The following is a 25,690-nucleotide window of genomic DNA, read 5'->3' on the forward strand; positions in this document are numbered from 1 at the left end:
TTCTTTAACACTGTAGACTTTTGGGGTTTTCCCATATATCCTGAAACCTCTGGATGACAGCAGGATACCTCTGACTCTGACCATTGTCTGTAGATACTTTAGAATAAAATAGAAGGAAAAGACAGGGACATATAACTCTTCCCATGTACATGTAGTAAAACTCATATGTCTTTTTTCAAATTTATGAAGTGTTAGTGTTTCAGTGCCAAGGCTGGCATTACATCTTGTTCATCTCTGGATCTAGCTCCAAGCCTCATGTCCAGCACATGTGAAACACCCAATAAGGTCTATATAAACAGGACTTACTAAAATAATAAAATGAAGGATCTTCATTTTTCCAGGAACATTCAAAATACTTTTCTATACTGTTATCTTGTTTTCTTTCATTTTACGAGGAACATTTATAAAGTGGTCTAGGTGACATGTTTAGTGGCCTGCTCTAGGTATTTGTCTGGAATTTAAAAACAAGTGCCCAGGAAAACAAAAAGAAAAACATCTCTAAGGTTTTGGCTTAAAAATGAATCAAATCCATAAAGCTATTAATATGCAGCTAAATGAGGATTGGATTAGGTTATATTCACTCTAAGGTTCACATGCATCAATCACTCCACATATAAAGTCAAATTTAATACATATCACAGAATATAATTAATTGTAAGGAGACACTATTAATTAATAAAGGCCTTCCAATGTGTGTTTGAAAAAAAAAAAACTGAGACTACAAAAATTCAAAGAGAAAAAAAATATTTGAATGTTATTTTCAATCCTTTGGGGAAACCAATGGAAATAAAGTTGTGCCATTTATTGTGATGCTACAAGTCGAAATATCTATCTGAACTTTGTTTGAAAGAAGGAAGTAAAAATTCAATGATCTTAGGAACTAGAAAGTGCAAGACCCCTCAGCCTCCCTATATCAATTATTCTCACCCACTCAAGTGTAATTACAAAATATGACATAGAGCCATTTGGAAATGTGCTGTTGTTTCATGATGGTAAAAGGCTTTGGTGTGTATGTGGGTGGTGGTGGTGGTCAATATTTATTTAAAGTGGTATTAGCATTTGTCTCTGGAAGACATGCGCATAGTATACAATTACATAATCGTGGCTGCACAGAGGCAAAGGGACTGATAAAAAGACACAGGTCTTTGCTGTTTGTTGACACGTGAGCTTTGCATAGTCTTTCAATTACATGATTTTTCTAGAGGTCAAAACCAAAAACCACCCATGGTTTCTTACTACAATCACCACATATTCACATTTATTTTCTGGGCTGTAGATACATTGAACTCATAAATCTAATAGGGGTAGACCTCAAAGTTGGGTACTACTTCTACATGGTAAAAATCTCAGTGCTTCACTAGTCTCCAAGGAATCCATGCTGAGCCATAGACCTCAGCATCATCTAACCTTAAAGATGTTGCTGACAGTGAAGATCTCTAGAAAGCTAGAGGGAATATTGAGCTTGGGCAGAAAGGATCTTTTCCTCTAGGGAACAAATTAAAATATATTCACCCAAGGCCTTATTACTCAAGCAGGGATAACACATAAGTGTTTTTTTTTTCTTTTTTAAAATATATTTTGTTTTCCTTTTAAACTTATTTGACAACAATAGAAGTTATTCATAGAGTAAGGTGGATTGATGCTTAAAAGGTAAATAAGTTTGTATATATTGGGGTTGCATATATTCTGTATTTTTTTTTTTCTGAAAAGATGTGGCTGTCATTTAAACTTTGTCATTTTCATGATTATAGTTGTGTGGTGCTTTTTCCTCAGGTTATAACAAGATGCTATAACTTTTCCATGTAGTCATGGAAACTAGAGACTATAGGAGCCAGATCTATGGTAATGGTAATTGAGGTAAAGGTGGTAAGACAGGGTCAGCACAGCCTTTCCTTAGATCCCAGCTACTAATGCCTTTTCCAGCTATAGATGATTTTTTTGAAACGCTAGATTATTCAAAAAGTGAGTAGTAGATTCAAAGACAGGTTACCCAGTGTAGCTCTCTTGAGGTTGCCATCCATGATAGGGTGGGACTTAGTAGTTGAGACCCCTCATCTCTGCAGAAGCCTAGAAGACTTGGTCTTACCAAGTTGCACTTTGGTGATACTATACTTTGGTCTTTTACAGATTTGATGTTCGTTTGCACCCACCAAAACAATTAATGAAATAACTACCTATATTACCTCAGGCTCCAGAAGGTTTTTGTGTTTTTATTAACTGTCTTTCAGGCTTGCTTTTTAAAATCTTGTTACATGTTTGTGGTATCAGACTTTGGTTGTGGAGGCTATTTTATTCACTTCATAAGAAGAACACTTACCCAGTTGAACTGGAATAGCCTTTTCTCCATGCATGTTTAGCCCAGCACCACGAATTATATAAATAGCTATTCTGTAGCAAGTTAAAGTGTGAGTGGCACTAACATGGTTGTATGTTTTAGATGCATTGCCTGTAAGTGCTTCGTGTATCTTTTCTTCCTCATGGTTATTATTTTTTTTTCTACTCACTTAAAGCCATCAGTTTAAAATGATAATCTCTCTCTCAAAAAGAATTTCTATCTTGTCTCAGCATGCCCTGGGAATGCAGTTAAATCCATTCAAAATAGAACTTCAATATAATAAAAACACACATTTAAACTTTTATAGAAAAAAATCCATTTACAAAGGTATAGTGTGAAGATGAAGGGAATCCAATTTCTAAAGGGAAATGTATAAATAAACTCAAACTGCAAGTTTCTTCCTCTTGACTGTCACAGCACACTTCTTGTTCCATGTATGTGAGGATTTTTCTTCAGCAAATAAGCCATACTATAGCATAAGACATGATGATATCTTTCTGAGGACAGGTCTGGATTGTGCACTGAGAGTTCAGACCCACAGGACTTCCTCTTTTCAGACATCAGTCACAAATGAGAGCCCAGGAACTTAGTTCATATAAATTGGGGTTCCTACAACCCCTTCATGGGATACAATTAATCTCCTAGATCTATTCCCAGAACTCAGTGATATATTTGTGCTGACTGGTGCAGTAGGAAGGATACTAAAAAAATACTGTTGAATGAATGTTTATGGAATTCAGAATGGTGTACAAACCTTCCTTGCCTTCCCTATATTATCTTGAAGCCACTTTATACGTTTTTTATTTATTCTTCTTCTTGGTAGATACGGTTGAACAAACTCTTGAACTCCTACTGGCAATCAGCTTTATCTCTTGCTGAAATGAAAGCTGAAACCCTTTGAGTATGTATTTAAATAACAGGAATGTAATTCAAGAAAGCTAGCAGAAATAATCACCTCCCATGCAAAATAGAACAGACTAGAATGCTGAAAATAACTCTAAGTTTTAAAGTACTTTCCGTAAATACATTACTGGCCAGTGTTTTGTAAAGTACTTTCCATAAATATGTTACTGGCAACTTAAATTGTCTTTTATTGTTATCGTTTTGTTTGTTTTTGCTTGCCTTTTTTTTTAAAAGTAGTGTTGACTCAATTATAGGGCTATAACAGCATAAAAGGAACAGATACATTTGGTCTATAGACAACTGTCCTGTGGAACACTGAAGCAAGGCCATGAAAGGCCATAAACATCTCTAGTTTAACTGTAAACAAGCACAGCCAGTGAGACAGAGATAGGCTGTTTTTTTTTTCTTCATTGTCACTTTTTTTCTTCTTAGTGACAAAGAATGAAGTAGATAGTCCATCATCTGGAGGGAGGACAGAAATGAATCATCCATTCTTAATGTCCCTATTATTTAATGACTCTTGAGAGATGTGTATGTATCTTTCTTTTGTCTTCCTAATTTACAGGGAAACTCGGTGTGACTTTCTTCTTATGTTCAGCTTTAGAATAAAATGTACATCCAGAATCTAGATAGATATTGCTAAAATTGTCCTCCCTAGGCCCGTAAGCTTAATTAAGCCTTTTCTATTTACCTTTATTCTTCAACTTGATATAGCTTAGGGTCATGTGAGTGCAGGGAGTCTCAATTGAGAAATTATTTTGATAAGATTGGCATTTGGGCATGTCTCAGGGAGATTATCTTGAGTGATAATGGACTCAGGAGGGCCCAGTCCATTGTGTGTACAATGTCTGTGTGGCTGGTCCTGGGCTCTATTACATAGATGCTCAAGCATGAGCCCCAGAGGAAGCCAGCAGCAGCCTTCTTTCATGATTTTTGCTTCAAGTTCTTGTGTGAGTTTCACCCCTAACTTCTCTAAAAGATGGACTATAACCTGGAAATATGAACCAAATAAAACTCTTCTGCCTCTAAGTTGTGTATTGTCAGAATGTTTTATTATAGAAACAGAATGAAACTAAAAACAAGCCTCAAAAATGATCACAGTGCAGCTATTGTCCCCAAGTCCTGAGGCAGCTCTAGCATCTGTAAGTGTAGTTTCTGTCCTGTCAGGAAGTTCTCATTACAGCACACTACTAAAACACTGCCCTCAACACTTCCTTTTCAGTCACTGACAGCTCAGAGTTCGGTGACACGGTGAGAGTGCTCTACATCAGGGGCTTTATAGTATTCAATATCTGAAAATACAGTCCCCTCTCTTCCAGATCAAGGTTCCAGGCCCAAGATAATCAACTGTGCTCTTGAGTTAATTTAAATTAAAAACCAACAAAATTATTACTTCATCTCTGTAGTGAACTGAACCATTTCAAATCCAATTTGAGTTCAACTATTAAAAGCAGACAAATAAAACTGAAGAAGGTCGGGGAGGGGAGACTCACATATTATATGGATCCCTTAGGATGCAGCTTAAAGGTATTTGAAAGGATTTTAGGTTACAAAGAGATTTGTCCAGAAAACTTCACATCTAAAATACAAGTATCTGGGCATAAGCACCCTATTTTTATATAGTTCAGTACAACTTTGATGCTGAACTCAAGCAGTTAAAGGAGAGGAGCAGGCTGGCAGACAGACACAGAGTATAATAGGACCAGTTTATTTCCAAGGGTTTCCTCTATCCAGTTATTTTACATAGTGAAGTATCATAGGCTGTGTATGTTCTTAATCTGCTTTGAATCAGCTTTTATATTTATGAATATGGATGCCTATGTGGTTTTGACTATAGATACATTTTCTAGTCTCTACACTTATTATTTCCTTTCATCCTAACTAATTATTCATCTTTATTTTGAAAACAAATTTCCAAATAATGTTTCAAACTCATTTCGGAACATGTGACAAGCTAATCTTGACTGTCACCCTGAGGGGATTTAAAATCACTGTCGAAGCAAACCTCTATGTCTGTCTTTGAGGAAGTATTTAGATCAGGCTGGGACAAAAAGGTCCACCTTAAATGTTGGTGGTACTATTCAATGGGCAAGGATTACTGATGGAATTACAAAATGTGAACTGAGGCTAGGCATTCCTAACTGTCTGCTTCCTGCCACTGTGACCAGTTGCATCCTGCTTTAGCTGGCTGCCATGCCTTTGGTCATGGTGGATTGTGTCCTTTGAAACTGGAAGCCAAAATAGACTGTCTCTCTTAAATTACTGTTCAGGTAATTTGTTACTACGATGAGACAAATAACACAGTGTTACTTTAAAAAATATAAAGTGACTTAATGTATACTAAATATTCAAGAACACTTTCATCTCCATTCTACCCATTAACCCTTCACAGACTCAGGATATCAGAATCTGTTCTTTTATCTCTATCATGGTTTCCTTAATTATCTGAAATGTGGATTAGAAAGTCCTAGCAATCTTCTGACAGGGAAGTTTTCAATATGAAAAATGTCTCAGAAATGCACAATAAAATTTTTGGACCAAGAAGTAGATAAAGATTTATTTCTTTGGTTTAGAAACAACCAGGAAATTGGGTTAAGCTATCAATGCATTAAATCAAGTAAAAAAATAAAAGGCATTAGCTGAGCTGATGTGATGTCATAAAAAGTATTCTATGTATAATATATGTATTCTTTGGTGAATATGTTACCTTTACACTTCCTGGTTTTCTTCATCAGACCATTCAAATTTTGGATGAAGTTTAAAGTAATATAGGTGTATGGTAAAAATAAACACCTAAGGTGAATAATGTCATATCCTCTGTCTTGTTCTGACATACTACTCCCTTAGAGAAAGATATATTTGGGACTACAGTATAAGTGACTTTGTACATATTATTTTCCAATCCACCCACTTCATTTAATAGCATATTTTTGTGATCATTTCAAATCAGTGTGTAAGTAACTCTTCATTCATTTTAATTTCCACAAGCATGACATTTAAAAACCTGCCCTAATACAGTTAACCAATTTCCTGCAATGGCCATTTCCATCCTATTTGTAAAGTTTCACTGCTTTCAGGGTCTCTCTCTCTCTCTCTCTCTCTCTCTCTCTCTCTCTCTCTCTCTGTCTTTCTTTCTCTCTCTCTCTCTCTCTCTCTCTCTCTCTCTCTCTCTCTCTCTCTCTTTCTCTCCTCTCTCTCTCTGAGAAAAATAGAGACAGAGTTGGAATACTTTCTTAGAAGGATGTGATTTTGATACTTTGGGAAGTAGAAGGCCTTATAAGGACCCCAAAATTTCTTTTTGTAAGTTCTTAAATAGCTTTTGGAGAAAAATATCACCAGTGACATGATTTCTGCCAAGGTACATTTTTAAGAGCTTGTAAGCATTTCAGTGTGCTTGATAATTTTTGGAAGTACTTCAAAATTCAGTTAGATTTACTATATGTTGTCTTTAGCTTTTACCGTGTTGTGGTTAGTGATTTGGCTACTGTCCAATCTCAGTTCTCGCTCCTTCCCCACATACTATTCAAGCTTTAGTCATTCCAAATGTTGGCTGCTATGCACAGAGGCCATCCTTCACCTATCATTCATGCTGTATGCTGTATTACAAATCTTGACTCCTGGAGTCTTCAGTGAAGTATAGTTGGCTTTTGATTTCAAGGGATTGGTTCCAGAACCCTTGCAAGATCAAAAACTACTGATGCTTGTGTCTATTCTTAAGTACTATGCTATTTGTATAGAACCCATGAATCCTTCTTAGTAGACTTCAAGTCATCTGTAAGTTTTTCAGTATGCTAATATAATGTTAATGCCATACAATTAGTTGGTACATTGTGATACTCAGGGAATAATGACAAAATCTTTAGTTTGCAATACAGTTTGACCCCCACCATTAAATATGATTATGTGTTGAACCTGCCAATGTGGAACTTCCCAACATGGAGAGTTATTTTATGATGGACCACATCATCCAATTTCTTCATTTCTTTTCACTTCATCCCACTAACCTCAGATATTTCTTCCTTGTTCCCATTTAAACATGTCCACTTACCAGGTAAAGTATGAGTTTAATATCTGGCTTTGCTACACAACTGGATCTTTGAGCAAAAGGACTAGAAAGAGATTGTCTGGGCCAGGTAATAGTCCACAGAGGCTGCTGCCTAGAGATCACATGAGTTATAAAATTGTCCGTGTCTAAAAGGAGGCTGCTGCGTGGAGACATTCATTTCATCTTATATATTGATAAGAGAACTGACATGAAATTATTGTGATCAGGCAGTACATGAGATAGTTTTATATGATACCAAAGTTAGTCATTTTATTTTGTTTTGTTTTTTTCTGTTCAAGATACCACCATATTATGCTATCCATGCTTTACTGCACATATTTCTAGTACTAAATGCTCAAAAAGGTACTTCAAATTTCAATATAACAGCATATTCCATGTGACTCCTCACTTACTCATTGCCTCAGTTAGGGTTTCATTGCTGTAAAGAGACACAATGACAAAGTCAACTTTATAAAGGACATTTGATTGGGGATGGCTTACAGTTTTAGAGGTTCAATCCATCATCATCATAGTGGGAAGCATGGCTGTATCCAGGCAGACATGGTACTGGAAGAGCCGAGGGATCCACATCTTGATCCAAAGGCAGCTAGGAGGAGATTATTTCACAGACATCCAAGAGGAAAGGCTCTTCTATACTGGGTGTAGCTTGAGCATAGTACCTCAAAGCAACTACTCCAACAAGGTCATACATCCATAATAGTGCCATTTTCCATGGGTCAATACACTTAAACCACCAATTTTCATTCTCTGGCCCTGAAAGGATTGTTCAAACTTATCAGTTTAATGGGGCCATATCTAGCCATAGCATAATGCAAAATACATTTAACCCAACTTCAAATCCCACAGGCGATCACAGTTTCAATAATGTTTAAAGTTCAAAGTTCAAAGACTCTTTTGAGATGCATGTAATCACTTAATGTAATCCCCTATAAAATTAAAATAAAAAAGCAGATCACATACTTCCAACATCATAGGATACACATTATCATTCAAAAACATCACAGTGATGAAATGCTGAACCAAAGCAAGACCAAAACCAAGCTGGGCAAACTGAGAACTCAGCATCTTTATGTCTAATGTCAAAGTGCTCTTCAGATTTCTAACTCCTTTCAGCTTTGTTGACCACAACACAATTCTTTCTCTTGCTGTTTCCACTCCCTGTTAGCAGCTCCTTGGCAGGTACCTCACAGCTCTGGCATCTCTAACATCTTTTGGTCTCCAAGGCAACTTCAACTTCAAAGCTTTTTGTTCTAATGTCTGGGATCCAAACATGTTCTGGGCTACTCCAAAGGGCTTTGGTTACTTCTCTAGCTCTTCCTTCTCTAGCACTCTAGGCTCTAGTTGACTCCACTTCACTGCTACTGCTGTTCTTGGTGGTCATTCCATGGTACTTGTATGTCCAGTATGCTGGGGTTGGTCTTCTACTGCAACCAATAGCCTTTCATAGGCTCTCTTCCTGATGTCAAGCCTCAAATTCTTTGTGTGAGACCTTCAATCCAGGACTATCAACTACAACTGAGGCTGCACCTTGACCAATGCATGTTCCTTGTCTCTCACAGTACCAAGCCTCAGCAGCACTTTATGACCCCTTTATGCCTTCAAAACCAGTACCACCTAGTGACACTTCCACATCATCAAGTCCAGTAGCATCAAGAGATGCAACTTTGGCTATCTTTGGTACACAACTTCTTTGTCCTATCAGAAAATACCTTCCAGAAGATTTTGCCTCAGTTATACTGGTCTCTTCTGAATTATCTTCTAATATCTTAGCTCTAGATAACTGGAATCAATTGTCCCAGTAAACCCTTCTATTATTGGTACTTAAAGCAGTACCACATCACCAAACTTCTGAGTTCTACTTCTTGTTGTGGCTGGATCATGTCCCCCTTGTTCTATTACATCCTTCACTGACTAAGGTTGGCTTGTTCTGTAAACTGACCTTGAACTCAGAAATCTGTTTGCTTATGTTTCCTGGAAGTAAAGGCAATGTACCACCAGTCCTGGACCCCGGTTTTTCAGGGCATTATTCCTTAAGATTCAGATCAATAGCCTGTGTCTTCCAGCCTCAAGATCTGGATCACAAGCATGCACTCCATTTCTGGATTTTAGTTCATTCCAAATTAAAAATCTGAATAAAATCAATAACCAGGTAATAATAATGCCTAACATGAGCAGATGATTAATCCTTATCACATGTTAAACTTCAAACACATAAATAATAAGCTTAGCTGGATGAGATCTTGACTTGAGGTCATTACTCCTTCAATTCCACTTAATGTCCTTGAACACATGATGTAGCTACATCTTGCACTTCCTGGTGCTCTTTTAATATTTGAATCATACATTTTGTATTTTTCTTTCTAAGCTTGCCACACTTAATTAAAACACTCCTCATAAGAATAGACACAGGAAAGAGTCTAAACTTAGTTGATTTGAGACTTTCCTTGTCAATGCAATTAATCTGAATCTCTTCAACTTAACCACAGGCAGATTCTTCAGACAGGGGCAAAAAGCAGCCACATTTTTTTTTTTTTCACCAAAATATCACAAGAACACTCTCTAGGCCACATATTAAAATTCTTCTCTGCAACCTCTTGAACTAGGCTCCCAAAGTTCAAATCACCCTAAGTACCAATTAATGTTTTCCATATTCCTACTACTATGACCTATTAAGCTCCACTCAAATGATTCCATTGCTTTCTAAAGTCCCAAAATTTACATCTCTCCAAACAAAAGTATGAACAGGTCCATCACAGCAATACCCCACTCTTGGTACCAAATTTGGCCTTAGTTAGGGTTTCATTGTTGTGATGAGACACCATGACCAAGGTAACTTTATAAAAGACAATTTTGTAATTGCTAGCTAGATTACAATTTCTGAGGTTCAGTATATCATCATGGCAGGAAGCATGGCAGTATCTAGGCAGACACAGTACTGGAAGAGAAGCTGAGAGGTCCACATCTTGATCCAAAGGCAGCTAGGAGAAGATTCTTTTACAGGCATTCAGGAAGAGAGTCTCTTCCCTAGTGGGAAGTGTATCTGGTTTTATGTGGAGGTCCTTGATCTACTTGGACTTGACTTTTGTACAAGGAGATCAGAATGGGTGGAACATTTCTCAAATTCATTTGGAATAACAAAAAGCCTAGAATAGCAAAAACCATTCTCAACATTCTTGTGGCTTGGAAAACCCGCAAGTTATAAGGGTCTCATAGCTGGGGAATAGAGTAGTGTAGTGGTGAATCTGTCCAATCTAGGCGTGTAGCTTATATTCATAATTATTGAGTTGTGTTTTCTTTGACTGGTCTTATTTGGGTTGGAGATTTACTGCAACAACCTCTGTTCATAGTAAACACTCAACAATTAAAGAACTTTTGGGGGGAATCTTCATCCCTATCCTCAAACTATATTACAGACTAATAGTGATAAAAACCACATGGTATTGGTACAGAGACAGGCAGATAGATCAATGAAATAGAACTGAAGACCCAGAAATGAACTCACACACCTATAGTCACTTGATCTTTGACAAAGTAATGAAAACCATCCAGTGGAAAAAAGACAGCATTTTCAACAAATGGTGCTGTTCAACTGGAGGTAAGCATGTAGAAGAATGCAAATTGACCCATTATAATCTCCTTGTACAAAGGGGTTGACTCTCTTAAAATGCCACTAAGTAGAGAAAGACCAGAGGAAGTGTGACATGGTACCATTGCATCCTTAGGAATCTTAGTATAAAATCCATTTCCCATGTGCCTAAAACTTGCTTTTCATGCTGTGCCTCCATAACTGTAAGAAGTGGAAAATTAGAATGCTATGGATTCCAGGGTACCTCACACAATGAAATAGTTGTTTCTACAGATGTATTTGACATGCAATAACTAATTCCTGAACATTTTCATAGAAACAATTTTGCAGTAAGAAAGTGCATTGTTACTACTAATTAATCTGCAAAGGCATAGCATGTTCTTTTTAAATAGATAAAATAGTTGCCTTTCTTCTATACAGGATTTCGCAAAATAAATTTCTTTATGCCCTTAGAACAATATTGAGAATTATAAATTGGATAGTGGACAATTTATTAGAATCATTTATAATCAGCATTTTGCTCTGTATATGCATGTAAAATAAATTTAAAAAAGTGAATTTCTGTGAGGGAGAAATTTAGTCAAGTTTTGTATTTGTGACTGATGTTAGAATATCACTGGGATTTGTTTCTTTTCTTCTGTATAGCTTATTTCTAGAAAATGCTGTGGTTTTTTTTCACAGCAAAAACCAAATTTGTTGCTCACAAGAAAATGCTGTTTTTCATAAATTCTTGAACAGATTAACAGACTATTTTGAAATAAAGTTTAAATTGCATATTGATGAAAATCAACTAATTAATAAGAATACATTTATAATTATAAAATGTTTGCTTTTGAAGTAAGAAAATAATTACTAGGTCCTAGGTAATTTGTAAATATAATTCACAATTTATGACTATTTAAAAGTATTTGAACTGGTTGTTAAAAAGTTTGAATTATTAAAAATAACTGAATTCATGTAAACACTGTCACTAGCATTGAGAATGCATGTGTCAGACGTATGATATCTAATGTTAAGATTTCTTTTCTAGAGAACAAAGCAAACTTGGCTTGTGGGGGAAGCACAGCATGATCATATGACTTCTTTTGTCTAGTGGATGTGAGCAGAAATATGTGCAATTTCCCAGACAAAGGGCTTAAGAAATGAATATTCTTTCTCCATATGTTTGTTCCCACTAGATTGACTGACATGACCATGCATAACTTAGAAGTCATATATTACCAAAATGAACGGAAGCTTTAAATCGGACCTGGGTCTTGAGTAAAGAAACACAGATTGACATCAAGTAGTTCCATGAGGGACTAACATCTGTTGCATTGAGTTGCTAATTTTTTTTCTGAGTTTAGTTTCAACAGTTAATATTACTCTAAGTCAAATATGTTTTTTATTGTTTTACCCTTTAAATGGAGACAGAAAGTTTGTCAACACTTTGGTTTCTAAGTATAGTGCTTTCTTGATTACAAAGTTCTCTTATCTTCTAGAAAATGGCTGACAGTCTCCTTTCATTCAGGTTTTATTAGCTGTTAAAATATGAGAATAAATCTACTTCATCTTTTGTACTGTGCCTAGAATATATCAATCCACAGTATTAATATTACTTATTAGAATCAAATGAATAAATACAGCTATAAGTAGAGTCCTGGCCAACACACAGGTAGCTATGGATGACAGGTTCAAAGTCTTGTTTACCATATTCTTCACAGTAAGAAGTGTCCTGATAGAGGTATCCAATGACAATGACAGGATGGACTTGTGACAAGTTTTTAAATGTTTGAGTTCTCCAATGTAAGAGTTAAATTCCACTCTCAGATGCTGGAGGATACAGATGAGATGAATACATGTGTGGTAGGAGATACATTGTGTAACTTTGGAGAAATATATGTCAATAGTTGTGCATTTTCAAACACATCAAGGATGACTTGGGAAAGTTGTAGAGTTTGGGCAAAGGCTAAATGATGTTTTGCCTGGGTCCTCATTGGAACAGTCTCTTTATCAGGATGAAGATGAATATCATCTTTTGAAACTGTGTTTGGATTCATAGAAAATCTGATCTCAACAGGGATTGTATTAAGAGGTCATCCTTCATGTAAACTACTAGGCAGTGAAACAATAGAATACAGGGCAGGGTTAATGTCCCTAATGAAGGTGTCCAGAAGCTCCTTTGGTTCTTCTACTTTCTCCATGTGAGTATACTGAGAAGTTTGGCCATTGTGAACAAAGAAACAGACCCTCAACAGGCAGAAAATCAGACATCGTCTTGGAGTTGGGTTTCCCAATCTCCAGAATTGTGAGCAATCAGTGTCTGCTGTGTCTAAATACTTCTACCCAAAAGGTTCTTGTTACAGAAACACAAGGAACCATGTGAGTGGAAATAGTTCAACAACCTGAACAATATAGATAATTTACATGGACTCAGATTAATCCTACTTTGTTCCAACATGTGCAGGAAGCTATTTCATTTTTCTTTCTTATTACCTTTTACTTCATTTCGCTTCTCTTTTGCTTTGGCTCTGTCTCTGTCTTTCTCATGAGTGTTATGTTTTTCTTCCTCTTCTTTCTTAATAATATTACTCATTAACCATTATAAGTCAGACATAATAGTAAACACTATGGATGCAATAGCATTACATGAGAGAAGGCTGCTGTAATGTTTACCATTACTCAAGAACATAGACAAATACTAAATACAGCATGCTTTGCAAAAAAAAAGTCATAGGGATTTAAGATGCTCTATTTAAGCATTTAGGATGGATTATGAACCCAAGAAAAGGGTTCAAACAGGGTTCATGTGGAAAGTGACATAGAATAAGTAGGCTTCTTGACACAAATTCAGAATTGCCTGGCTGTGAAAGTACCAATGTGGCAGACCCAAGCAGAATGCAACCTGTTTTTTATTTTAACACATTTTCAAGATGATCCAAGCACTGTCTAAATTATATTTTAAATCACAAAATGTGAGTTCACAGCATACACAAGTCCTCAGTGTTGCATAAAAAAGATCTTCATGATAGTAACACATATGCTACTCTTTCATGTATGTAATGATAGCTGTTCCTGTTTGAAAAGTTCGGCAAGGAAGGAGGGAAAGGGAGATGAGAGGAAGAGCAAGAGGGAAAAGGAGAGAGAGTGGGACAGGAGAAGGAAACATGCTATCTCCCAGAAGAGCTTCTTGTGACATGAGTGATTTTAGTTCTAGGACTTAGAATTAGCTTTCCCTGAATCAGAAATGGCTAACATGATTACCTACAGAGCCACTGTCAATCCAGATTTGAAATTCATTACTGTAAATTGCTTTGAGATACCTTAAGTATGAAAAAGGCAATAAAAAACAAAATGTACTTTGCAGACAAAGTGGTGAAAGAGTAAGGATTTTTTTTTTTTAATGAGATTTCCTCACAGACAGGAGCTGAGGTGAATGCATGGGACCCCAACTCAGCCTATAAGGAATGTTGCAAAGAAGGAAAAACAAGACCAAAATTGTTTAAAAATTTTGACCCATCCATGAGAAACAACAACCAAAAGCTGTTAATCGAGCCAGTTTAAAAAATACTAACTTTTATTATTTGTTGCCTATTAAGACGTTTCTACCAGAAGCCAGTGGTGACACATGCTAATTGCCTCCTATTTGTGTTGACAGCTATGCTTTCTCTAATGATCATTTGTTTCTACAAAACAGCCACATGTCAGCACTTCAACCTAAGAGTCCAGTTATGCCACATATGATTCCAGTAGTATAATTTGAGTTGGCTTTCATTGTTTGTCAGTTTGTCAAAGAAAGGCAAGAAATCTGTCCAACACAACTGGATATGACATTAATTTACTGAAAATATATTACAGATGTTTCTTTTTCCCTTTTTGAGTTTAACCCTTCTTCTCTTGCCACAAACTATTTACCTTAACTGGACAATATTTTCCCCTTACTTCAAGAAAACTGTTAATGATGTACTATTATCACCATTGTTGTTGTTATACTTATTGTATGTATTCTTCTGTAAGGGGGCACATGTGCCATGCACTGAATACATATGGAGGTCAGAGGATAGCCTGTAGACTTGGTATTTTTTCTACCTTTATGTAGGTTCTGAGAATCAAACTTTGATTTCTAAGATTGTACGACAAGCTCTTTTATCCAATGAATCATCTCAGTGGTCCCTGGCATAAGCTTTAAATAGCAGTTAATTTGTTTAGAAAGACATGTTGTGTGTATTTGGAGAACAAAATTGTGTACTAGCAATTGTGATTGACCTAGGATCATTGTAGAGCAAAACAAAAAGCTTCACCTATGATCACGATGTTCTCTAGAAAGAATAAAGTGGAAAGAACAGAGTTCCAGAGGGCTGTATTGTTTGTCTTTGTTTTGTTTTTTTTTTTTGTTTTGTTTTTGTTTTTTTTTTTTTGGCTCTAATGATGATTAGCTGAGCAATCGTGAGTCTGTTTGATAGGGAAACTTCTTATATATAAAATACAGAATATCTGTTGTAACTCCACATTTTCATTATTTCATATTTTTGAAACTGAATTTTTTATTGCAAGCCCTTATCAAATAATTGTATTTAAGCAGTGCACACATGTGCATGCTTGCAGGCTTGTGTGTGTGTGTGTGTGTGTGTGTGTGTATGTGTGCGTGCGTGCGTGCGTGCGTGCGTGTGTGTGTGTGTGTGTGTGCTGAGTACTAAACTCAGGGCATAGCATATGCTAAGGCTATGTTATATCATGGAGCCATACTCCCAGCCCCTTGTAGTTTATATAATTTTTTAATTAAGAGTTTCCTGCCCACTGCTGCTCTATGGAAATAGGTATCATGCTTAAAATAGTGAATGGTCAATGTTTAACTTTCTTTTTTATTACTATTTCTGGCAGTTTTAAGAACTCAATGAACTCCTTTAAAAATTTTATAAATGAAAAGGAGAACAGCATTTACAAAAGATCTTAATACTTATTCTTGGACATAGTAGTCTCAAGAATAGTATGATGATTAATATAGTAATTGACAGAATAATATTTATTATAGAACCTAGACTCACCATGGAGACACACCTCTAGGCACATTTATGAGGGGTTATCTCAATTAGCTTAGCCCTTGGTCATACTTGTGAGAGATTATCTGAGTAGGTTAATTGATGTGAGGAGTTTCTCCTTAATTTTGGGTGACAACATTCAGTAGTTTGGGATCCTGGACTGTATAAAGAGGAGAAAGTAAGCTGAATATTGCCATTAGTCTCTCAGCTTCTAGCCGGTGAAGGCATCCTGATCGACTGCTTAACCATCCAGCCTCATGATGTCACAATCCTGCTAGAATGTATCTTGAACTGTGAGCCAAAATAAACCCTTTTTTCATTAAGTTGCTTTTGTCAAAGTAACTAAGTAACTTAGACAAATACTAAATGAAAAGTCTAATCTCTAGGTGACTTCTCTGGGTAACTTTTCTGGGTAACTTGTCTGTGGCTCTCTTAGAAAGTTTATACCATTCATTTTAGTTATTTGTGTAAATCCATCTCACTCTGCCTTTAATAGTTGTTGATTGTTTCATTTACAATGGGTGTTTAATAAGTATGTGTTGAATGTGAGACGGCATCTCTATCTTCTTTATCTTCATATTCAAAAGCAAAAATGCTGTGTGGATTTTATTAAAATGAAGACTATTTTATCATCAAAACAGAGTGCTCACTTGAATCTGGGTTAATCAGTAAAGCTGTAAGGAAAGCCTAAGCAGGTGCTTAGGCTTCAGAAAGGTTCTGCTGTTGAAGTTCATGTTTTCAGGTCTCTGCTCTAAATTCTCTAGTTTCTCATCCTTCCTAGAGAACCATTTATTTTCTGAAAAATACTTTGTTCCAAGCACTGTTTTGAGTACTTAATAAGTGCAGGTTTATATGACTTCAACCCAGACTCCCAATGTAGAAATTACTAATACACCAATTTTACATATGAGAACCAAGAAACAGAGAAATTAAACAACTTGCATACAAGCTGTTGAATACAAAGTCATACAAAGTAGAAAAGACAGGATTAAAATCAAGATGATCAATATGCTCCTAAAAATTTACCTTCTTAACCTGTGCAGTATGAATAAAACTTTTGTTATGTTGGCAATAGAGAGAGAAATTGGAAACAGCATCCCTAGACAGATCCTGCATGTCTCCTTGCACTTCATTGGCCTGACAGGATTCATTCATTTCTTATCCAGTCTCACTTTAAAGACAGCAGTTGGAATGTGAGATTTGCTTTAGATCTAGTAGGACCACATTCTGGAACTGAGTGGCTGAAAATCTTATGTTCTGACGAGGTGAGTAATAAGGCAGTTCATTTATGTGTGCTACTGTAGGTATTTTTAATGATGTATTTTGTGGAAAAAGAACTGATTCTTTTTCCTACTGTTTCTTTTGCCTATTGTTTCTTGTAGACCCAAAAGTCATTTTAAAAACAGAAATAATCCTTTTCTCACCTTCTAAGAATGAATAAAATGCCAGATTATCCCAGATAGGAATTTCAGTTTGGGTTCAATAGCAACTGAATATTTTCTAATGTTGATTAGAGAAAGTCTATCTACAGGGCCATCGAAATTAAGTGACTAAACTGGCTTGTGTACAAGAATACTTGTTGGATCAAACTTTGGAACTGGAATTGTTTTGTTCTATAACGGAATATTACAGAAATCAATGGCCCCTGATGTCAGGAAATTTGAACTATGTACTTGCTGAGGTCTGATTTACAAGGATATGAGTGAATATCTGGCTGAGAACAGCTGGTACAGTGCTGCAGTGTGAAAACACTAAAGAGTAGCAGATCACTGACAGACCAATACAACACTAATCAGCATTTAAAAAGAATGTCCTACCAATTTATGGACATGTGCTTTTAAATTGACCTCTCTGCATGTACGGGTTAGGCTGTATCTAAACTTCTAATATATTTAGCTAAAAAGATAAAGGATCTGGAATGAAAATAGCTGACCCAAACTAAAATCTAAATGCTTCCTTGTCAGCTAAAATTTATGGAGTAAATAAATTATGGACAAAAGCAACATATTAGAAACTCTTGTGTCAGGGAGCTAATAGACAGCTCTAAACAAAGACTGGGGAAGAAAAGCATTTCTATTTGTGGATGGTAATAGAAGTAATTATCTTTGTGCCAAGAAAAAATAAAGCTCTAAGGGGCCATGATGAGTCTACAGGCTCAGTCAACAAAAGAAGTTTTCTGGAATTATTTGACCTAATTACAAAAGAGGATTGCTGGTTGTTTTTATAAATGTCTTGAGGATGTAACACTCACTACAAAATGAGGTGGTTTGGCTAATAGGTTGCGCATTATTAAAACCCAAGCCAAAAGGGCTTAGGGACTATGGACAAAGAGCAAGCAAAGCATAAGGAATTACATGTGCAAATCAGGTACATAGAATACAAATATGAAAGAGAACAAATAAAAAATCAAACCAAAGGCATTGGTTTAGCAAGTGCTAAAGTTGTTAAACCAAATCAATGCAGATTCCAAGGCAAGAAGGAGTGAAGTGCCTACCAATCTAAGTTGACTTGGCTAAGAATCTTCATCGTACTATTCATTATCTTTAATTTGTTTAGAATATGCAGATACAACTGAAAAAAGACTGAAGCCCATTTGTGTAGAATAATTAGCAAGAAATGTTATTCTTGACCCTAAAGATTTACTTTTGTCAGTCAACAGTCATTTATAAGAAAGTGTCAACTTCTAAGGTGTGGCTGGTCACAGAGGCAATCCATCCAGCAATGGGGTAAGTCATGTCCTTACTAAATTTTTCTAGTAAATGGAGTTTTCTAGATAGTTTTGCATTCTGGCATCCAAGATACCAGTTTTCTTTGATACTGTTTTTGTATCCCCGTCATGATGTGTGATGCCTTCCAAAATAAAGGTCCACATGGTCATGGACTAAAACTTCTAAAGCCAAAATAACCCCCCTTTTTATAAAAATACAAAATGAACAAACAAAAATACTATTGGTCCTCATACCTACAACCCTAGTACTTGGAAAGTGAAGGTGAGAGAGTTAGAAGTTCAGTGTTATTCTCACGTATGTAGTGAGTTGGAGGCCAGGCTCTGCTATGTGAGAGGAAAGTGTGTCTCAATAAACCTAAGCCAACAACCATTCTATGTGTCATAATTTGCATTAAGAAAAATAAAGCTTTTGTATCAAATTTATAATTTTATAAATTAATTTTTTGATAATAAATATGCTATTAAATGAAACATTGAGTCTTTTAAGATCACTCTGAAGAAAAAAAATATAAATAGTCATATTCAGTTATTCTGGAGTTATTATGGTAGATACGTCAAACCTCAATTAGTTACCAAAGTGTGAATCTATTACAGAAACATTCTGTTTCTTATAAAGTCATATAATTTATTTCATAGATGAATCAGATCTCGCTCTTGTGACTTTTTTCACAGTCACCTAGTGTCTGTTTACATGGAAACCACACAGATGTTTCTATGATTAAGAAACTCCATGTTTTTGTGATCCTTCTGTTCCTGCTGTCTCCACTGTGTGGAATGGTCCTCCACATTTACTGCTTACTTCTCTCTATGTTCACCATAACACGTTTCTACTGGAGCATCCTGTGTAGTAATTTGGAGGTTGAAGGTAAGCTGATGAGAAGCACATGCTCAAGATTTACAAGTGATAAATCAAATTCATGACTTCCATTCTTTAATTCTGTAGAGTCTGCAGCAAATACAGTCACAGAACTATTTGATTTTGTGAGGAAGCAGAAATTCTAGGATCTAGTAGGGGGTTAACATTCAGGATGAACTCCATCTATTTGTGGTAGACATCATAGCAGTGTAGAATGGCCCCCTAGTGACAGTAAGGGATTTAAAAAAATCTCTAAGTCTAGGAATATAGCTGAGAAGTAGAGCGCTTGTCTAGCATGTGTAATTCCCTAGGTTTGATCCTCAGTGTTGCTTCCCCCAACACACTAAGAAAATCTTTTCTTCTGAGATAATTATATAAATTCACAATGGAGGAAAAGGTGTGTGAGCCCTTCTCAGCCAGTTGCACAGCACAATTTTAGAAGGAGAGCATGTAAATGCAGTCTTCAGACTAATCCTCGAGACCCTCCAAGGTTTCTATGAGTTCTAAGTCTCCTCAACATCTGATTCACTGTTTAAATTAGCAAGAGTATTTGATAATCTGACAACAAAATTCTGACCAAAAAATTTTTTTTTTTACTTTCAAATATTCATCCCCAGTTGTTTTAATTTTGTTTCACATTTCTAGTTTCCTAAGGAATATTTACTACCCTATGACAATACTTTTTTGCATGTACCATTGCAATTACATAAGAATAACTTCAAACATGTATGTGATGTGTATAAAGGCACTGGGAAACAACAACAGAGATGTGTTTGTGAAGAACTGAAAAAAAAACCAAAAACAAAAAAAACCAAAAAAACCTTTCCCCTGCTGTGAAAGGTTTAATGTTTTTTTCACTTGCCCCAAGATGACAGCTTTGGGAAAGACCTCTGCTGTATCCCTCTATAACTTGGTTACCTTAAATCCATTATTTATTGAATCAGTAGGTGGCCTGCTACTTCCTATGGAATAGTGAAATGTTATTGTGAACTTTCCTCTTCCTCCCTGCCCCTTCCCTTTCAAAAGAATAAATTTGTAAAACAAACAAACTATATTAGAGTCATAGAGTATACTCCCAAACTTGACAGGAACACTCACTGCTACAGGAGCTGATATTTGCTCCAGACTTTGAGTCTCTCTGTTTTAGCCTTCTGCTGTTCCTTTCAGTCTTTAAAGGGAGAAGTTCTTATTTATTTGTGATAGATTTTGAAGGCAGTTCCACTGCCTGCTTTGGTTCAGCCTCTTTCTTGACGTTTTAATTCGCGGTTAGTAGAACTCAGTTTTTCTGCTGCATGCAGGTTGAAAGGCCAGCTACAGCCAGCATGCTGCCGCTAATTGGGTTCTCTGGCATGGTCGAACATTTGTTTCTCTTTATTTATTTTCTTATATTTTGTTTATGTTTTTTCTTGCTTAGGATTTAACCCTGGTTGTATCTACTTGTTCGCATTTTTTTATTAATCATTTTATTTGTTTATATTTCAGATGATATCCCCCTTCCAGGTCTTCCCTCCCAAAACCCCTCATCCCATCCCCTTCCCCTTTGCCTCTGAGGGTGCTTCTTCACCTACTCCCCAACTGCCACATCCCCCTTCGCTGGAGCGTCAAGTCTTTATAGCTTGTCCACGGTTTGAAAAGTAAAAATTTAAGGGAGAAGCCAGATATGGTTGCACATACCTTTAATCTAGGCACTCACAGCAGAGACAGGTGGAACACTGTGTTTGCAGCCAACCTGATATACACAGTGAGTTCCAAATCAGCCAAGCCTATATAGTAAAACTTACTCTCAAAACAGAACAAGACCAAAATGTAAGCAAATGAACAAAAAAGCAAATTCAAGAACAAATGTCTTTTTATAAACATCACACACACACACACACACACACACACACACACACACACACACACCTCTAAGGACACCCATTTGCAATGTTCCTTTCTAGCTTTCATATCCATTTAGACATGCTATTACTCTCAATCAAATAAAATATAGTATCAACAGTTAGCACTAATTGAGTAGTTAATAAGTTTAGAATGAGTCAATACTAAAATCCATTTAATTCTCATACAAGTCCAATGAGTTAGATCCCAATTTCACAGTTGAGAAAACGAAGTCTTAGGGAAGCTGGATATGGTTTCAAGTGCTTGTATGAATCCTCAGGTTCATATGTAGCTCCAAACACTGATATTTCTCAGAGCACATTACTCTGGGGGTAGTCAATTAACACTCTTTGAAAATCATCTTTGTCTCTTAATCTGATTATATCTTTAGAACTGTTGGTTCTTAGACTCCATCAAAGCCTACTCAGTGACACCAGCATGCAGAGCATTCTGTGGAATGGCTGCAGTTGTTCCTCCCTCTGGCTTGTACAGCTTAGCATCCTTGCTGCTGTTTCTTCTTAGGTCTCTCCTACCGTAGCAGGATGAGTTTTGCCTTTAGGAATATGTATTTTGCCTCCAGTTGTCTTGCCTCCAGTAGTCTGTATTATCATTGAAGAAATGGGAAGTCAGAGAGCCCTGAGTCATGCCAGCCTTGAAGTGGTATTGGAAACAGTGATTTAAACCAGTCAAACCCGGGTGGAAGACCTAGCTGAATAAAATATGGAATTAAAATTCATGTGTGATTAATTTGGCAAGATACCACACATGGAGAAGTTGGCTGCAAGACCCAGAGTGAAAATCTATTGGATTGCGCAGGGTCCTCGGTGAACCCCTCTATTTTTCAGAGTCTTCACTTGCCAGCTGAAACTACCTGGGTTGATTCAGCAGGTGTCAATGAAATTCAGTTAGGAACTGATTAAAAGCAGATCATGTTTCCCTTTGAAAGAACAGACACATAGCAGACACTCAATAGATAATCCTTGTGGACACACACGGATGTGCTGAGCCAGAAATGCTTATTTCTGAAATTCAAGGGTTAAACCGTCCTGAGAAAATCCGATTGCACAGAACAGACTTCCTTGATTTTTAACCATTCAGAGTTCAGAGTTGAACCTATCTTTGGTACTTCATTGCTATTTATGACTGTCTGGAAAAATTTGTTGGTTTAGAAGGAGAAAGCACTTGCACCTCAGACGGAAGCACGTAGGACTTCCCCAGACATCAAATAACTAATGATGGTTTGATGAGTTAAGGTAAGTGAATCAGGAATTTATTGATTCAATTTCCTCTGTAATACACCAGGGTTTGAGATTTCAGGGAAGAATGTCATTTGAAGATATCAAGTTTAAAAAAGAAATAGAAAGCAAAACTTCACTGAAGTGATTTTACCAAAATCCAAATGGAATGACTATAAAGTGGATGGTTGATAGATTTCTTTTAAGTTTGGTTTAATATAAAAATAGTTGAGCCTAGGTTTTTAATCATGCTCTTCAGTCTCTGTTTTTATAAAATGAAGTGATAAAACTAATTCCATCTAGTAACCATTCCACACCTAGCACTGGCCCATCATGATTCTCAATGCTTTCTAGAAATTACCCCTTTTAATTCTCACAATCACCTTACGAAGCAAGTAATGCTGCAGTCAGTGAGCACACAGGACTAATGAAGGAAGGGAGATCAGAACTTTTGTCTTAGGACAAATAGCTAGCAAACCCCAGCCACCAGCCTTTGGCTCAACATACTTTAAACTCCTAAACAGAAAAGTCCTTTATAGTCTGAGATTATTTGACTGTCTATCACTTCTGTGGGGCTATTGAAACTTGAAAATAATGTGTCTCCTCTCATAAAACTCATGGAAATGATATAATGCACTTGAATAAATTTAGCTCTTTTAATTAATATTAAGCAAGCCAGAATGAACTATTCTGGGATTTTTACATGTCATTAAGGAAGGAGAATTTAAAGTCTAAGCTGAAGTCTGAGCTGTGTTTTTAGTTCTTCCCAGTTTCACAGTAGTTAGAGCAAGGGGAACGCTGGGTGGTTTTGGTCTCTCAATGAGTCAAACAAGTGAAGCTTTTGTATCTGTCTGACTTATCCTCACTAGGGTGAATTAATTCCTGCTTGAAGTGCTGTGTAGAGCAGGGCCATTCTCTATGAAGGCAAGTTTGAATTTTGTTATTGTGGCACACATGTTATAGAGAAATGTATGCTCATTATATCCTTATTTGGAGATGTGGTACTCAGTATGAAGAGGAATTAAGTAATTAAAAGAAAGTAAAATCTTGTCAAAAAAATGAGAAAATTCAAGAGACAGTTAATTACCTTAAAATAAGCTCATAAACAGAATATTTTTAAACTTTGGTAATATTAATAATTCTGAGTTTCTGAAAGGATGAATAGCTTTTATAAAATACATGAAAAGAGAAAAATAAAGTATTAAACATAGCTGTTTGCAAATAAAGTGAATCAAGCACAGAAAAATACTGAAAGAAAATTAACTAAAATATTAATACTATTTGTCACTATATGACACTACTTTTTCCTGTGACAGATTTTTGTTTCCTAAATTTAGCAAAATGAACATGTCATTCTTTTATTATCATGAAATAGAGATCCAATTTAAAGGTGCATAAATATTTGTTTAAATGTTCTCTGAATTTTACTAACATACCCAGTATTTATCAATGCTCTCTAAGGGCCCTGCATATGATGGGAGATGGGTGAGGTGGATGTTAGAAAGAACAGTAGATTATGAATCAGAGGCTGTGGTTTCTTGGATTTTCTATTCACCAGTTCTGTAACCTTGAAAAATCATTTAACCTCTCTGCGCCTCAATTTCTTCATCAGAAAAGTAGAGATAATAATATTTGCCCTGTATGCCACTGGGAGTTGTCAAGAAGATTCAATGTGTACAGAAATGCCTCAGAAAGTTGAAAATAGCCCCAATTCTTGGAAGAGAGTGAGGGTTAACTATTCAAATTTCTCAAAATAATATAAGAATATAGGAATTTCTAAATATGCCTTAACATTGATTATTTTTTTACGTTTGCCAATCAGTTGTGACAAAGGAAAGACATAGTTTATGATATTCGTAAATTAGAATAATTTATTACAATTGGTACTGAATAAAGGAATACTAATCATGTGGTAAATTTGAAGACTTTATGGCTGTTTAGAAAAGCACACATAGTGGGTCTTCAGATGTAAAATATGGCTATGTTAGGAGAACAGGATCGCTAGAAGGCACGTGCCACCTTCTTTGTTTTGTACATTCATGCCTATAAAACCTCCTTGGAAGAAAACCATCACCATAGTTATGGCTAGAAATCTGAGGAAGGCTATCTTGAGTGAGTGACGTTGAAACTGGATTAACACAATGGCCACTCTAAGTGAAAGAAAACATGGCCTATTAATCACCTGAGATTTTGTACTTAGATCATAAAGTTAACTGGGAAGGTGGGAGATATGACAGATGATCACAGTGGCCAGCGTAAACTGTTTTATCTGCTTTTATCATATGTTTCTAGTATACATAGTAATATAGCAAATGCTTCAATGATTAGAAAGGTATTATTGGAAGCAAGACTATTATTAATGAAAGAGTTGTGAATGTGATGGGGGTTGGGATCAGAGACTAGATATTGCACAGGAATAATACAACCTGAACCAGTATCAGAACAAACTCAGGCACAGGATGGACAAAGCATTTGAAGAAAGAAAGAAAAAAAAAAAAAAAAAAAAAAAAAAAAAAAAACCAAAGTAGTTCACATTCAATGACTACTAGCCAGGCACCTGGGTGATTTGTTTTCATTGTTTTCATTGAATGTCTTCTCCCATCCCTAGACTACACGGAGGGAGACACCATTGTGTTGGGTATTTTGTAGATGAGGAAACCAAAATACCAATTGTATGCAACTGGACAGAGATCACAGGACAGTGGAGGTGCAAATGAATCCAGGCCACCTACATTTATGTGTTGGCCATGGGATGAGCTGCTTACAGAAAGCTGCGAGATTCTGAGAGAGGACTAAGTGATCTTCCATGGTTATAGATTTGAATGGTGGTAAGCATCAAACAAAGGCAAAAGAACATAAACAAAAAGGGTGGATGTGTTTGAAGAGAGGGTAATGTAACCAATATTGGAGCTGTTTAAAAAAAAAAAAAAAAAACCAGATTGCTGGATAGAGATTCCAAGACATGAATGAAAATACAAATTTAGCATAAAAAAACTCTGAATTGGAGATAAATATTCAATGAATTCATTGGGAATTCAATCTATTTCTGAAAGAAAATGCCTATAAACAAACAGCTGTGCAATTT

The sequence above is a fragment of the Arvicanthis niloticus genome, chromosome 5, assembly GCF_011762505.2.
Source record: "Arvicanthis niloticus isolate mArvNil1 chromosome 5, mArvNil1.pat.X, whole genome shotgun sequence".
Classification (NCBI taxonomy): Eukaryota; Metazoa; Chordata; class Mammalia; order Rodentia; family Muridae; genus Arvicanthis; species Arvicanthis niloticus.